The following is a 14,278-nucleotide window of genomic DNA, read 5'->3' as shown; positions in this document are numbered from 1 at the left end:
CAGATCTTCTCTGGACCCAGCAGCCACACTGCTGCAGGTGCCCACAAAGACAGCATCGCCTTCCACCCCACATGTCCAGCCTCAGCTTCAGCGGACTCATTTTTACAGCAACGTGGGGAGGTTTTTGAGAGCATCGGGGATACTCGAAGGATAGCAGGTTTGTTTTAAAAAGCCACTCCTAGGTATATACCCAAAGGAATTGGAAACAAGGACTCAAGCAGATACCAGTATGCCAGTGTTCACAGCAACATTACTCACACTAGCCAAAACGTGGAAAGAGCTCAAGCGTCCATCAACAACTGAATGGCTAAACAAAGTGTGTGAAAAACAATAGCATATTCTTCAGCCGTAAGAAGGAATAACGTTCTGATATGTGCTACAACATGAATGAGCCTTGGAAAATATTATGCTAAGTCAAATAAGGACAAATATTGTGTAGTTCCCCTTATGAAATATCTAGCAATAGGGCTGATTCATAGGGACAGAAAGTGTGTTAGAGGTTACCAGGGACTGAGGGGAGGGAAATGAGTAGTTATTGCTTAATAAGTACAGAGTTTCTGCCTGGGGTAATAGACAATACTGCGGAAACACTGAAATACACACTGAAAACTGGTTAAAATTTTTTGATATATCTATGTATGTTACCACAATAAAATTAAAAAGAAAAACAACTGAGATATGACAGTTTCAATTCATTAAAAGGTTGTATTATAAATAATGAATTCATTTCCAGGCTAACCCATAGAATTGTATTTACCAAGAATATATCTGACTATTGCACAGTGCAAACTGTGCAAGCCTTAGGGTGAAATTGTGGGGACAAAAAGCTACATAGGGAGGAGGAACAGAGAGAAAGAAAGAATATGAAGTAAATGGTATGTTTTGTTTTGTTTTGTTTTTGTGGTTGTCGTTGAAGTTGAAAAAACTATAACATAACAAGAAGTCTAGGGGTAGGCAGGCAAGGCTGGTCCATAGGGCCTGTTTTATTTTGCCAGAGGATTGCTGAGGCAAAGTACCAGAAATGAGTTTACTTTTATAAAAGGGATTTATTTGGGGTAAAAGTTTATCATTCCAAGGCTGTGAATAGTCCAAAGTGAGGCACCATCAGAGGTGCTTTCTCACCAAAGTCAGCTGCCACACGGTGAAGCAAGATGGCCACCGATCTTGTCTGAGGTCCCTGCCTTCTCCTCCAGAATCTACCGTTGACTCCCAGAGCTCAGTTGTGGGTGACCAGGCATAGGGCCTGCCTCTTTCCAGGCCTCCTCTGTCAGTCTTGGTCGCTCCACTTTCTTCCTGATTTCAGCTGCAAGCTATCAGGAATATCACTCATCTCTACCTGGGCCTCAGCTCCTTGGGCCTCTGGCCTTTCTCTTCTGGGCTCAGCTATGGGTGAAAATGGAGTCCTTTCTCTCACATGGCAGCATCAAATATGTTGGCCCCCTTTATATTCCTGTGTCTCCATTTTTATCAGATCCAGCAAAAGGGCGGAGACTTAACCTGAGTCACACCTCACTGACGTACTCCAATTGGAAGGGTCTCACACCCACAGGAATGGATTAGTTCACGAACATCATCTTTCTCTTTTTGGGATTCATAAAATGATTTCAAGCTGCCACAGGCCCACAGTGTCATTCAGGCCTGGGGCTGCTTGTTACTGGATGGCGTTCATCTCAGAGCCAGCTAGTGATTATAAAATGGCTGCTCTGGCTCCAGCCTCCCACCTGCATTACAGGCAGGAAGAAGAAAGAGCAAAAAGGATGAAGAAGAGGCACTTGTGCTGGGAAAGTTTAAGGGCAGGCAGAGAAAAAGGAGCGGGACCAAGGAGACTGAGAAGGAGCTACCAGTGAAGCAGGAGTGTAGAGTGTAGGGAGGTCAAGTGGACACAGTGGTTCACAAAGGATGGAGCGGTCCCAGCCTCCAGTGCTGAAGAGTGACCACTGGGTAGGCAGCTTTGGAGATCAGTTTTAGTGGAGTGGGAGGGGTTAAATCAAGATGACAGTGGGCTGAGGAGTGAATGGAGTTTGGGAGAGAGGGTAGTAGCTAGAAGATGGTGAGGGGTTGAAGGATAGATACTTAAACATATTTTTTTCTTTGCAACCTTTGCCTTTAAGTTTTATTGAAGTATATCATTCATACAAGAACATACTTAAACCATAGAGTATAGAAAAAGTTATGAATTTACAAAACAAACATGCATAACATCATACAGGGGTCCTATACATCACCCCACCATCACCTTGCATTGTTGTGAAACATTTGTTACAAATTATGAAAGAGCATCATCAAAATATTACTACTAACTAGAGCCCTTACCTTACATGAGGTGTATTTTCACCCAACCTACCCTATTATTTAAAAGTATTTATATACACATATTTTAATTTTTTAAAGATATTTAGATTACATAAATGTTACATAAAAAACATGGGAGGGAAGCAGGTGTGGCTCAACTGATAAAGCATCTGCCTACCATATAGGAGGTCCAGGGTTCAAACCCAGGGCCTCTTGACTCATGTGGTGAGCTGGCCCATACACAGTGCTGCCATGCACAGGAGTGCCATGCCATGCAGGGGTGTCCCCCACGTAGGGGAGTCACACGTGCAAGGAGTGCACCCTGCAAGGAGAGCCACCCTGTGTGAAAAAAAGCACAGCCCTCCCAGGAGTGAGAGCTGACACAGCAAGATGATGCAACAAAAAGAGACACAGATTCCCAGTGCCACCAAGAATGGAAGCCGACACAGAAGAACACACAGCAAATGGAAACAAGAGAGCAGACAGCAGAGGGAAGGGGGGGAAGGGGGAGGGGGAGAAATAAAAATAAATCTTTTCTAAAAAAACAACATAGGGGATTCCCATATGCCCTGCTCCCCACACCACCTAATTTGCCCCCATTAACAATATCCTTCATTAGCGTGGTACATTCATTGCAATTAATGAAGGCATTTTGGAGCATTGCCACTAAGCATGGATTATAGTTTACATTGTAGTTAACCTCTTTCCGACACAATTCTGTATGTTATGGCAAGATATATAATGCCTATATCTGTCATTGCAGTGTCATTCAGGACAATTCACAAGTCCTGAAAATGCCCCTATATTACACCTATTTTCCCTCTCCCTGACCTCAGAACCTCCAGGGGCCACTGCCTCCACATCAATGTTCTTCCATTGCTAGAATCACAATAAGTCTATAGTAAAATACCAGTAAGTCTACTCTAGTCTATAGATCATTCCCCAATCCTGAGGATTCTGGGATCATGATGCCTACTCCACTTCTAATCAAAGGGGACTTCAGTCCCATATGGCCGATGGATGGGACTCTCTTGCTTGCAGTTGTATACTCTCTTGGTTCCTTGGTATGGTGGTTGTCCATTATCACCTTGTTAGTTGTCCTGGGTGAGTCCAATGAACAGAGAGTAGGAGTTGCAACTCTGCTGAGGTTCAGGGCCCAGCTGGCACATGGACAGTCCAAAGATTCAAGTCTTTTGGATGTACACCTGCCAACTCCAGCACTGACTATAGGTTCAAATAGAAGAGATTGAAGAGCCATGTGTAGGGAAATAAAAACTGAGTCCAATTCTGTCACACTAGGGACCACAAACCCCAAAGTCGGGCCCACCAGTAAGGCACCAAACTCATGAGCTATCTACCCTGATCATAGTGCCTGGTTGTCTCCAGAGCCCTCAGGAGCCCCACTATTTGGGCTAGTGTCTAATTTGGCAGTCACTGAGATCCTGTTGAGACATGCATAAGCATTACCTTTGGGAAGACCTCCCAACTCACTTTGAAGTCTCAGCCACATAAACTCATTTGTCTTTACATTTTCCCCCTTTTGGTCAAGGTCTTTTTCCAGTTGCTTTGCTAGTTGGTGCTTAGTAATAATCCCTTGGCCAGGGAGGCTTAACCCCAGGAGTCATGTCCCACACTGGGGGGAAGCTAATGTATTTATATCCTGAGTTTGGCTTAGGCCATATTTGAGCAACAAGGAGATTCTCAGGAGGTAACTCTTGAGCACCCTATAATACTATGCTAAGTTTCAAAAATATATTTTTATTTAGAGGTTGTGAACTTACAAAACAATCATGCACAGGTATAGAATTCCCATACAACACCCCTTCATCAACACACCATACCATGATGGAACATTTGTTACAGAATATGAGATAATATCATCAGATATCATCAGTCATGGTCCATAGTGTACATTTGGCAAACTTTTTCCAACCCCTTCCATTATCAACACAGTACATCTTTGGCATTGATGCAAGAATATTACAGTATTGCTATTAACCATAGTCCAGAGGTCATACCAATTGTATTTTTCCCATACATCTCCACATTCCCACCATCCTGCAATAGTGATGTACATCCATTCTAGCTCACAGAAGGACACTCTTGCATCTGTACCATCAACTACAATTCTCATTCACCTCTGGGTTCACTGTGTTATTCAGTCCCTAGATTATTCTCTAGCTTTCTTTCCCTTGACATTTACATCCCCAGACTACCCTTTTCAGCCACACTCCCATTAAACAGCTGCTACTCACTATAATGTGTTACCATCAACTCATTTACATTTACAGTCAAGTTAATTAAAACTTCTACATACAATAAGGAAAAAGATAGGGAAGCAGATGTGGCTCAAGCGATTGAGCTCCAACCTACCACTGTGAAGTCCCAGGTTCAGTTCCAGGTGCCTCCTGGAGAACACAAGTGTATTAGTCAGGATTCTCTAGAAAAACAGAATCAACGAGATATCTGTAAATAGTATGCAATTTTATAAGTCTCTCATGTGACCATGGGGATGCACAAGTCCAGGTTCTGCAACCAGGAACTCCGATGAAAGTGCAATGAAAGTTCTTGATGAGTTCTGGGAGACACTGGCTGTCCAAAGACGAGCTGGGAAATTCTTACTCAATGGTGGAATCACTCTCCCTTTTAAGGCATTCAACTGATTGGATAAAGCGTCACTTATTGCTGATGGCAATCTCCCTGGTTGATGTAATTGTAATCAGCTATCTGAGATTTACCACTGCAGTAAAGTCAATAGTGACTAAAGTCAATAAATGCCCTTGTATTACAGTTAGTCCAGTGCCTGCTTGACCAAACAAATGGGCAAAATTATCTGGTCGAGTTGACACATTAGCCTAACCATCACAACAAACAAGACAGTAAGTGGGCCAGCATGGCAAGCTGACACAACAAGGAGACACAAAAAAGAAAGACAATGAGAGACACAACAGAGAAGGGAGCTGAAGTGGCTCAAGTGATTGAGTGCCTCTCTTCCACAAAGGAGGTCCCAGGTTCGGTTACCAGTACCTCCTAAAGAGAAGACAAGCAGACACAGAGAGCACACAGCAAATAGACACAGGGAGCAGACAGTGAGAGCAAAGTATGAGGGGGTGGATAAATAAATAGATAAATAAATCTTTAAAAGAAAAGAAAGATACTTATATTTTTAAGAAGGAAGAGATGAGTATATTTAAATGCTGAGGGGAAGGGGCAGTAGTAGAAGAGGAAATACCGAAGACCTGAAGACAAAGAGAGAAGAAATGCTTGATGACAACGTGGAAGAACTGGGCAAAAGGGCAGCTTCTGACTGGGGGAGAGACGGCCCTCCATGAGGACAGGAACAAAGAAGAGAGCAGACGTTGGTGGGTTCCTGGATGAAGGTTTCACAGGAGAACTAGTCATCTGCTGAAGGTAAAGTGGGAGCTGTAGGGATCCAAGGATTTGAGGGAAACTTAGGAGAGAATGAGAGAGAAAGCCATCTCATCACCAGCACTCTGCAACTGGAGTATAAGAACGGGGAGGACACACAATAGGGTTGATCAAAGTTTCGGGTTTTGTTTTGTTTTCCAGTAGGGCATGATAGAAAAACAATGGCACAAAGGATGAAAGAATATTGTTTAGACAGCAGTTGAGGTGTTTCAGGAGTCTGGGCTGGGAGGGGAGAGAAGTGACAGCTGGAGGGGCAGGTCGGCAGAAGGGAGAGGAAGGGAGGGGGGCTGGGGGCCCTCGGCAGGGGCAGAGGGCAGGTCTGGGAAGAAGGAAGGTGTCAGAACCCAGAGGGTGCCCACGGGGAGAAGGCGGCCAGGGCCAGGTGGCCAGGGTGAGGATGGGTCACCCCGTGATCCATGGTTGAACTTGGGGCACGACGGTAAGCAGGTGCCAAAGCCTTTCGTACAAGCTGAGTTTTAAAGTGATGCTTCCAGGTCCTTGGCCACATCCGTCCTGAGAAAGAATTGAGGTTCGCACTGCAGTTTGAGCAAGCCTGTTTAATGTAAAGTGAAAGCGTACACTGCCGGGAAGGGCTGCCCCGCCACCACATGCAGACTCGTGACCTGCTGCAGCCTCAGGATTGGAAACAACCTTCTCACGGGGTCTGTCTGCGGCCTGGGTGGGGGTCAGGGCACGGGTACGGGCTTCTCTCACCTGTTCCCAGCGTTGCCTCCCCCTCGCAGGGCCTTGCTGCCCTTGGTACGCTCTGTCGGGGGCACAGGCAGCGATGCGTCGCCCGCAGGAGGCGCACACAGCCCGGGCCGCTTTATCTTTGTCGCCTGGTGTTTCCTAGGTACCTTTCCTTCCCCCCTCAGGCCCCGTTCTGGCCTGCCTCGCTTTCCTGAGCTAGAGGTCAGGGGGCCCCGGAGAATAGAAAGGAAGTTGCTTTCTTGGCTTCTTTGTTGCAGAACAATCTATTTTACGGAAACTGAGAACTGCCAAGGGTCTCTTGACGCCTACTTGCACCCGTGGCCTTGGCTGTGAGATCTTTGCCCTCAGTGTCCCTACAGGACTGTAAGGGTTAATCTGTGGGACGGGAGGGCACGGGGAGCGCGGGACGGAGGCTGGGGCCTGGGCACGGAGCCCCAGCTGTCTGTCTGTCCTCGTAGGATGCGGGGGGGGCTGGGCTTCCAGGGCCCTGGTGCTTCGTGCTTCCCAGAGACTGACTACTCCAAACTGGAGGCGCCCTTAGCGTCAAGTCAGGAAAGACCAGAAGGTGAAGAGCGCAGACGTGTGGGCACGCGCAGTGACACGGTCCCGTTTCTTCTGGAATGGTCTCATGCGGCTGAACTTCCTGTAAAGCCGTGTTCGTCTCCTGGAGGCTCGGGGGGTCGCACCCCGCACCCCCAGCACCGAGGCCATCCGCTCCGCGTCCACACCTGGTCCCAGCTCGTCCCAGAATTTCACCCAGGTCCGTGCCCTGAGGATTCGGGGGGCTACAGAGTCCCCGGCGCCTCAGGACTCAGACCTTGCCAGGGGGGCCTCTGAGGGGGATGGAGGCACCATCGCCCCCAGCCCCGGGGCGGAGCACAGTACCGCCGGCCGCCGCTTCTCCCCGCCTCCCTCGGTCTCCGCCCGGTCCAGGGCGCGCATCGCTGCGCACGCTGCCACCCAGCGGCGGTCCGCGGAGGCGCCGCCGGGCCGCTGGTCTGTCCCGGGGGCTGTCCCTCCCTGTCGCACCTGCCCACCGCTCCTTCCTTCTTCTCTGAAAGCTGTTTCTCGGTTCTCTTCACCGTTCAGGACCACGACCTGCGCAGACCACACAGCTCCTCGGTCCCCTCCACCTATTCTGGCCACACTACATCTCCACCTCATCCCCTGTGCGCCCCCTCCCACCCAGAGTGAAATCCTGACGCGTCAGCCCCTCTGCCTCAAAACTTAGAATCACACCTCCGAAGGCAAGCCCCTTCCCCGGAGTGGCCGCTGGCCCACACGCTCGGGGACCCCGCCGGGCGCCGCGGTACAGACCGCCCTCTAGGACCCTGCAGAGAGCTGCTGCCAAGGCTCTGCCCCACCCCTGGGGTGGGGCTGCGGGCGGGCTGCGGCCCCCGGATGGTGGGAGGGACGTACAAAGAGCCTGCCCCTTGCTGGGGGGTGGCGCCGTCTCCAAGCCTGCGCCCTGAGCCCGCGGACCCCTTCCCTTTGCCGTCCGCTGAGCGCGTTTCCTTCGCCACCTGCTGTGCCTCAGCCTCCGACACCCTCGGCCATTCCCTTTGCCTGAGTGAGGACACCCGGGGACAGGAAAAATCACCAAAGCAGCCCCTCAGCCGAGTGGAGGGGTCGGGGTGCAGCACTGGCCTCGGCCATCGCCCACTCCCCAGGGCGCAGTCCCATCACTGCTGCTTCAGCACTCCTGGTTCCCACAGCCGCCCTCAGGCCCCTGCCTTAGGCGGCTGCTCCTACTGGACACCGCGAGAAGGTGCTGTGGCTCTGGGTTGCCACCACCCTCCCTTCCTCCGGGGCAGGCCCCTGGCCCCACCGCGGGGCTTGACGGTGTCCAGCCCGAGCCTGGAGCCTGAGGCGGCTATCTCGGTCCCCGGCAGAGGGCAGTGAAGCACTTTATCCTGCCTGCCGCTGGGGCTGCTCGTCCAAGATAATAAATTGAGATGGTGTTCGCACTTTAAAAAAAAAAATGTGTTCACTCACTTCAATAGCAATACATTTGCCGTGTGATCACTATGGAATGTAAAGTCAGACAGAATCCCAAGTGCAATAAAGCTTTCTGTAGTATGTCTAGTTTTCTTATAACGTCTGACCAAACAAACTTGCTCATAAATCTCTAATCACCTCCAGTACAGGAAATGTGTTGTTTAACATTTGTGAATCTTACAGAGAAAATAAACATACTATACACATGTAAAGTCCTCATTTGCTTTTGGATTAACACTATAAACACATCTATTTCAAGATGACATTTAAAATTTATTCTATAACAGCAAAATATATAATTCTGTAATTACAAAAGAGCTAAACTGGAATCCATAATTATTCTCATGTTTATTTACAGGTATGACTAAAATAAATACCACTTCTAAACAGCTCTATCACCATGTTTTTAGGTTTGATTTAAACACACCCACGTTTTCAGTGTGGGAGGCATCACAATGTTATATTCCATGCACTTTTCTGAAAGGGTTCTTTAAGAGTCAGCCAGGTTTAAAATCCAGAATACTAGAGCAGTTCACGAAGAGGCAGAAAAAAATTAATTTGGGTAAATAGCTCTTTCACATAACAACAGAGCAATGTGACATTCTGCAGCAACTGGAAGTACTTTGGGGTTGGCCTGCTGTCTTTTTTAGAACTAATTTCAACAAACGGGTTTAAGAATGTAGGTATTTTACTATTATCACGAGTATTTGGGTGACATGTTTCTTTTGTCCTAACTTGACTCCCCTGAATTTGGTCTACAGGCAAGTGAAGCCGGAAAAAAAGGAAGTGAATATTCAAAATACCATGTCATTGTCTGACCCTACTCAAATGATTTATTTTTGGCATATCCATGCCACCTCAATTTGAGGTGTCCAGTATAACTACAGTAAACAACACCACTGAGGCCCACGGGCTCCCGGAGCTCAACTGTGGACAGTCAGGCCTATGGCTGTCTCTTCAGCCCCTCGGGGGCCTCTTTCGGTGCCTCTGTGCTCTGCTGATTCCAGACCTTGGGACCTCTCTCAGCCTCTCAGCCTTTCGGGGTTTCACAGACGTTGTGCAATCAAAAGCAATCTCATCAAGTGATCTAATCAAGGTCCCTTAACTGAATCTAATCAAAAGGCACCATCTACAGGCACAGAAATGGATTATTTTAAGAATATAATTCTCTGGGGTCCACAAAAGACAAAGCAGGAAACTGCACTTGGTGATTTGAGCTCTCAGAGTCTTAGGTTTCTCATCTGAAAGGTGGGAATGACAGAATCGACCTCGAGGGTTATAAGGATTAAATTGTTGAGGGCAGAGAAAGTGCCAGCAGCATGTGAAGCAGGCACCTGGCACTGACTCAGGACACCTGTCTTTTTTTTTTTCTCTCCCCTTTCCCCCCACCACCCCTCCCCCCATTGTCTGCTCTCTGTGTCTATTTGCTATGTGTTCTTCCAAGTCCTCTTGTACTCTTGTCAGCGGCACCAGGAATCTGTGTCTCTTCTTGTTGTGTCATCTTGCTGTGTCAGCTCTCCATGTGTGCAGCCCCATTCCTGGGCAGGCTGCATTTTTTTCATGCTGGGTGGCTCTTCTTGTGGGCACACTCCTTGCGCATGGGGTTCCCCTACACGGGGGACACCCTGCATGGCATAGCACTCCTTGCATGCATCAGTACTGCGCTGGGCCAGCTCATCACACAGGTCAGGAGGTCCTGGGTTTGAACCCTGGCTATCTCCCATGTGGTAGGTGGACGCTCTATCTGTTGAGCCAAATCTACTTCCTGATACCTGTCTTTTTTAGCTCACTGCAAGTCTGCACATAATTTTGCTTCCAAACTGGGACCCTTTGGAGAGCTAAAGGGGGTGCTATTGATTATCATACCGGGGAAACAGGTGAAAAGAATGTTGGAAGAATGGCTTTCTCCATGAATTTTCTATATGTATCCATAAACTGGATATCCATACAGGAAAAGAATGTACCTTGAATTCACCTTATGCCATAAACAAAATATTTTCCTGATGGGTTATAAACCTAAAGGTGAAAAATAATGAAGTTTCTAGAAGAAAACATAGGAGAATATGCCCGTAATTTTGGAGTAGGCAAAGTTTTCTTAAATAGGGACACAGAAAGCACTATCGAAAATAAAAGATTAACTGTATTATATTAAAAATAAAATATTCAGTTTGATAAATGACACTATCAAGAGAGTTAAAATGCAAACCACAGAATAAGAAGATATTTGCAAACCTATATCTGACAAAGTATTTGCATCCAAAAAATATAAAAGTTCCTAGGAATCAATTTTTTAAAAAGACAATCTGGTAGAAAAATGGGGGGTAAATCTTGAACAGGTACCTCACAAAAGAGAATTCCTAATGCCAATAACCATGTGAAAAGGTGCTCCATATCCTTAACCATTAGGAAAATTCAAGTTAAAATGAAAATGAGATACGACGACACACCCACTAGTAATCAATAAGACACAGCCTAACAAGTGTTGGGAAGGGCGCGGTGCACTGCAACTTACATACGCTGCTGATGGCGACATAAAATGTACATTACCGCTTCGAAAACAGTTCAGAAGTTTCTAAAAAATTCAAGCACATTTATGATACAACTCAGCAACTGCCCTCCTATGTACTTACCCAAGGTAAATAAAAACGTGTTGAAAGCAGCATTCATCACTGGCCCCAAAGTGGAAACAATGCAATGTATATTAAATGGTGAATGGAGAACAAAGTGGTATATCTATGCAATGAACTGCTCTTTGGCCATTAAAAGGAATAATGTGAATGAGCCTCAAAAACATTACAGTAAGTCAGAGAAGACAGTCACACACACATGCTGTAAAATTCCATTTAGCATAAATGTCCAGAAAGGCAAATATACAGAGACAGAAAGCAGATTGTGTTCTGGCGCTGGGATGGAAGTAGACATTAACTGTAAATGGGCACTGAGGGATCTTTTTAAAGTAGTGGAAATGTTCTAAAACTGGGTTGTGATGACTGAGCAACTCTGTAAGTTTACTAAAAATAATTGACTTGTACGTTGTTTAGGGTGAATATTACGGTGTGCAAATTATTATCAAAAAAAGCTGTGAAACACACACTCACAGAGAGACACACTACACATTCTTCAGAGACCTAAAAGTAAAATACCAGGGAAGCGGCTGTGGCTCAATCAGTTGGGCTCCCGTCTGTCATATGGGAGGCCCTGGGTTCGCGTCCCAGGGCCTCCTTGTGAAGGCAGGCTTGTCCACACACTGCAGAGAGCCACCCGGCCCCCAGCACTGTGGAGAGCCGACTCAGCGAGGAAAGTAAAATACCAATAACACCAAGTGTTGGAGCGATGTGGTGCAACCGGTCCTCTGCTGGGAGTGGTTGTTGGTGCTCCATTTTGGAAAACTGATGGCCAGTGTCCACCAAAGCTCACTTTGTCTATGCTGGATCCTGCATTTCCGCTCCTTGGTAGATGCCAGCCAGAAATGTACCTACACGTTCAGCAGGAGACGTGCGAGAATGACCTAGCAGCACTCTGGAAAAGCAAAATCTGGAAATAAGCCCAGGAATGGTACAACGGACTTTTTGAATGTGACATGTTTAGTCAATGGAATGCCCTTTTTACGTATGGAACCCTAGAAGTTTTTCTTGCAAACACAACATTGAGCAAAAAAAGCCAGGCATATGAGAGCCTGTTCTGTGCAGTCCCACGTGTGTAACAGAAGAATCGACAACTCTGATCTGTGGCAGTGGACTGCAACTGTGGCTACCTGGGGAGCTTTCGGGAGAGGAGCGGGCAGTGGTAAAGTGCTATTTCTTGGTCTGATGATGGCCACTCAGGTTCGTCTGGAAAATGTCATCAAGATTTTTGCATTTGACTGTATGTGTAACTCAGTAAAAATAGTGTACCAAAAAACAACCCACCACTGAAACAAAAAGAAATGTTGCGTGTGGTTTTAAATTCCCAGGCCTTGTGAGAGGGTGAGGAGTTGGGGTGGGTGCTGAGGGGGCATCCGTCTGAGCTCCTTCCTAGGGGCAGGGTCCTGGGAGGGGTGCTGAGCAGAGCTCTCCAGGCTGCCAGTGAGCAGATGAGTGGGCGCAGGGCACGGCCAGGCTCGCCTGTGCCATGGGCGTGTGGGTAAGCAGGGACTGGCTCTGGCAGCCCCTCTCCAGTGATTACTCCTGACTGCTAGGCTCTGTGCTGGGACACGGGAGAGCTCCACCTTTACAGAGCTCCCGCCCTGAGCTGCTGGCTCTGGCTCACGGCCCGTGGGTGGGCACGTGGAGGAGGCGGCCACCCTCCCAGCTGTGGCGGGCAGGCCGTGCAGTGAGGGGCGTGAGCTGCCCGGTGCTCCAGCCGGGGCCTCAGATCTGCCGGCCAGCCTGCCCTGAAGTTCCCACCAGCCTCCAGCCACCACTGCTCTCCTTGTCAACAGGTAGGAGGCCCTTCTTTACGAAAATGGGTAAGAAAGAACAATACAGAATTAGGTAGAAAGCAATTAGAGGGAAGAAAGAAATTACTGGAGGCTTGGTCATTCAGGCCCCTCTCTTCTGCATTCCCTTTAGGTGAGACATCAGATACATTTACACGGTCATGCCATCTGCTCGCCACCTGACGTTTTCTCCCCTCCTCCTTCCACCGCTGCCAGCGTCTGAGCCCTCAGGGGGCCACAACAAGCGAGGGACTGTGAGTCGGCCTCTGCTGGGCGGAGGGCTTCGGGCCAGGGTGGGAGACGCAGAGGGTGCCTTCTAGGGCCAAGGCCATGCTCCAACAGGAATTTTCCCAAATCCCCTTGTACCCGGCACAGGGCCAGCTTCTGGAACTCGCCAATGTTTCGTGTGACAGGGACTGAAAAAGAGTGACGTCAAATGCTGAGATAAACCGAGGACTTCTGGAGGACGTCCCCAAGTGTGGGCGCAGTCCCGGCGTCACGAGGCAGGTGCACTTCGGGGCTGACCATGGCTTTGGGCTCTCAGGGAAGCGAGGCCTGCCTCAGCCCAGGTGTGTCCTTCTGGAATGTTTTCCAGTTTTCTGTGGAATCGCTTACCTTCTCGGGGCTCAAGATTTCAGTGGGGTAAACAGAGAAAGGGCTCTTGGCTGCCCAGAACCCACATCCTTCCTCCCGACTAAATTTCAGGGCCTCCCTTCCAAGAAGCCTCCCTGGACTTCTCGAGGCTCAGGTCCCTCCTTGCAGCCCCCACTTTTCACATGCACAGTTTGAGGTCCCCTGCTGTGTGTCCACTGCCGGGCCGGGAGCCATGGGGACGGATCCCAGCGATGGGTGGACCGCTCTAGCACCCCAGGTCTCCCCTTCTAGTGACCTAATCTGTTTCGCCGGTGAAGACACTGAGGGCACAGAGGCTAGCACTGCCAGGGGGGCGGAGTAGGCTGTGGGCAGGTCCCCAGTCCTCAGCCCCTGCCAGCAGGGCTCCTGGATCCCACACAGCTGCCAGCGTTTTTGTTTTTTTTTTATCCTCCCCCCTTGAGGCTTTTTTGCTTGCTGTCTGCTCTCTGTGTCCATTCGCTGCGCGCTCTTCTGTGTTCTTGCTTGGCTCCCTTTTTGTTGCGTCACCTTGCGGAGTGGGCTCTCCGTCGTGCCCGGGCCGGCGGCTCTCTGCAGCATGCGGGCGAGCCTGCCTTCATAAGGAGGCTCTGGACGTGAACCCAGGGCCTCCTCTATGGTAGATGGGAGCCCGACTTATTGAGCCACAACTGCTTCCCAGCTGCCAGCTTTTCTCTTCCCTCAGCGAGAGGGGGTGGAAAGACAACGCAGACGACACTCGAGGAGAAATGGGGGCCAGGGAGGGCTGCGTGCAGGGGCACCACTGCTGCCTTTGGCTGTGAAGGGCACCCCTCCATCCAC

The sequence above is a fragment of the Dasypus novemcinctus genome, chromosome 6, assembly GCF_030445035.2.
Source record: "Dasypus novemcinctus isolate mDasNov1 chromosome 6, mDasNov1.1.hap2, whole genome shotgun sequence".
In the NCBI taxonomy this organism is placed as follows: domain Eukaryota; kingdom Metazoa; phylum Chordata; class Mammalia; order Cingulata; family Dasypodidae; genus Dasypus; species Dasypus novemcinctus.
This window is presented reverse-complemented; position numbering follows the sequence as displayed.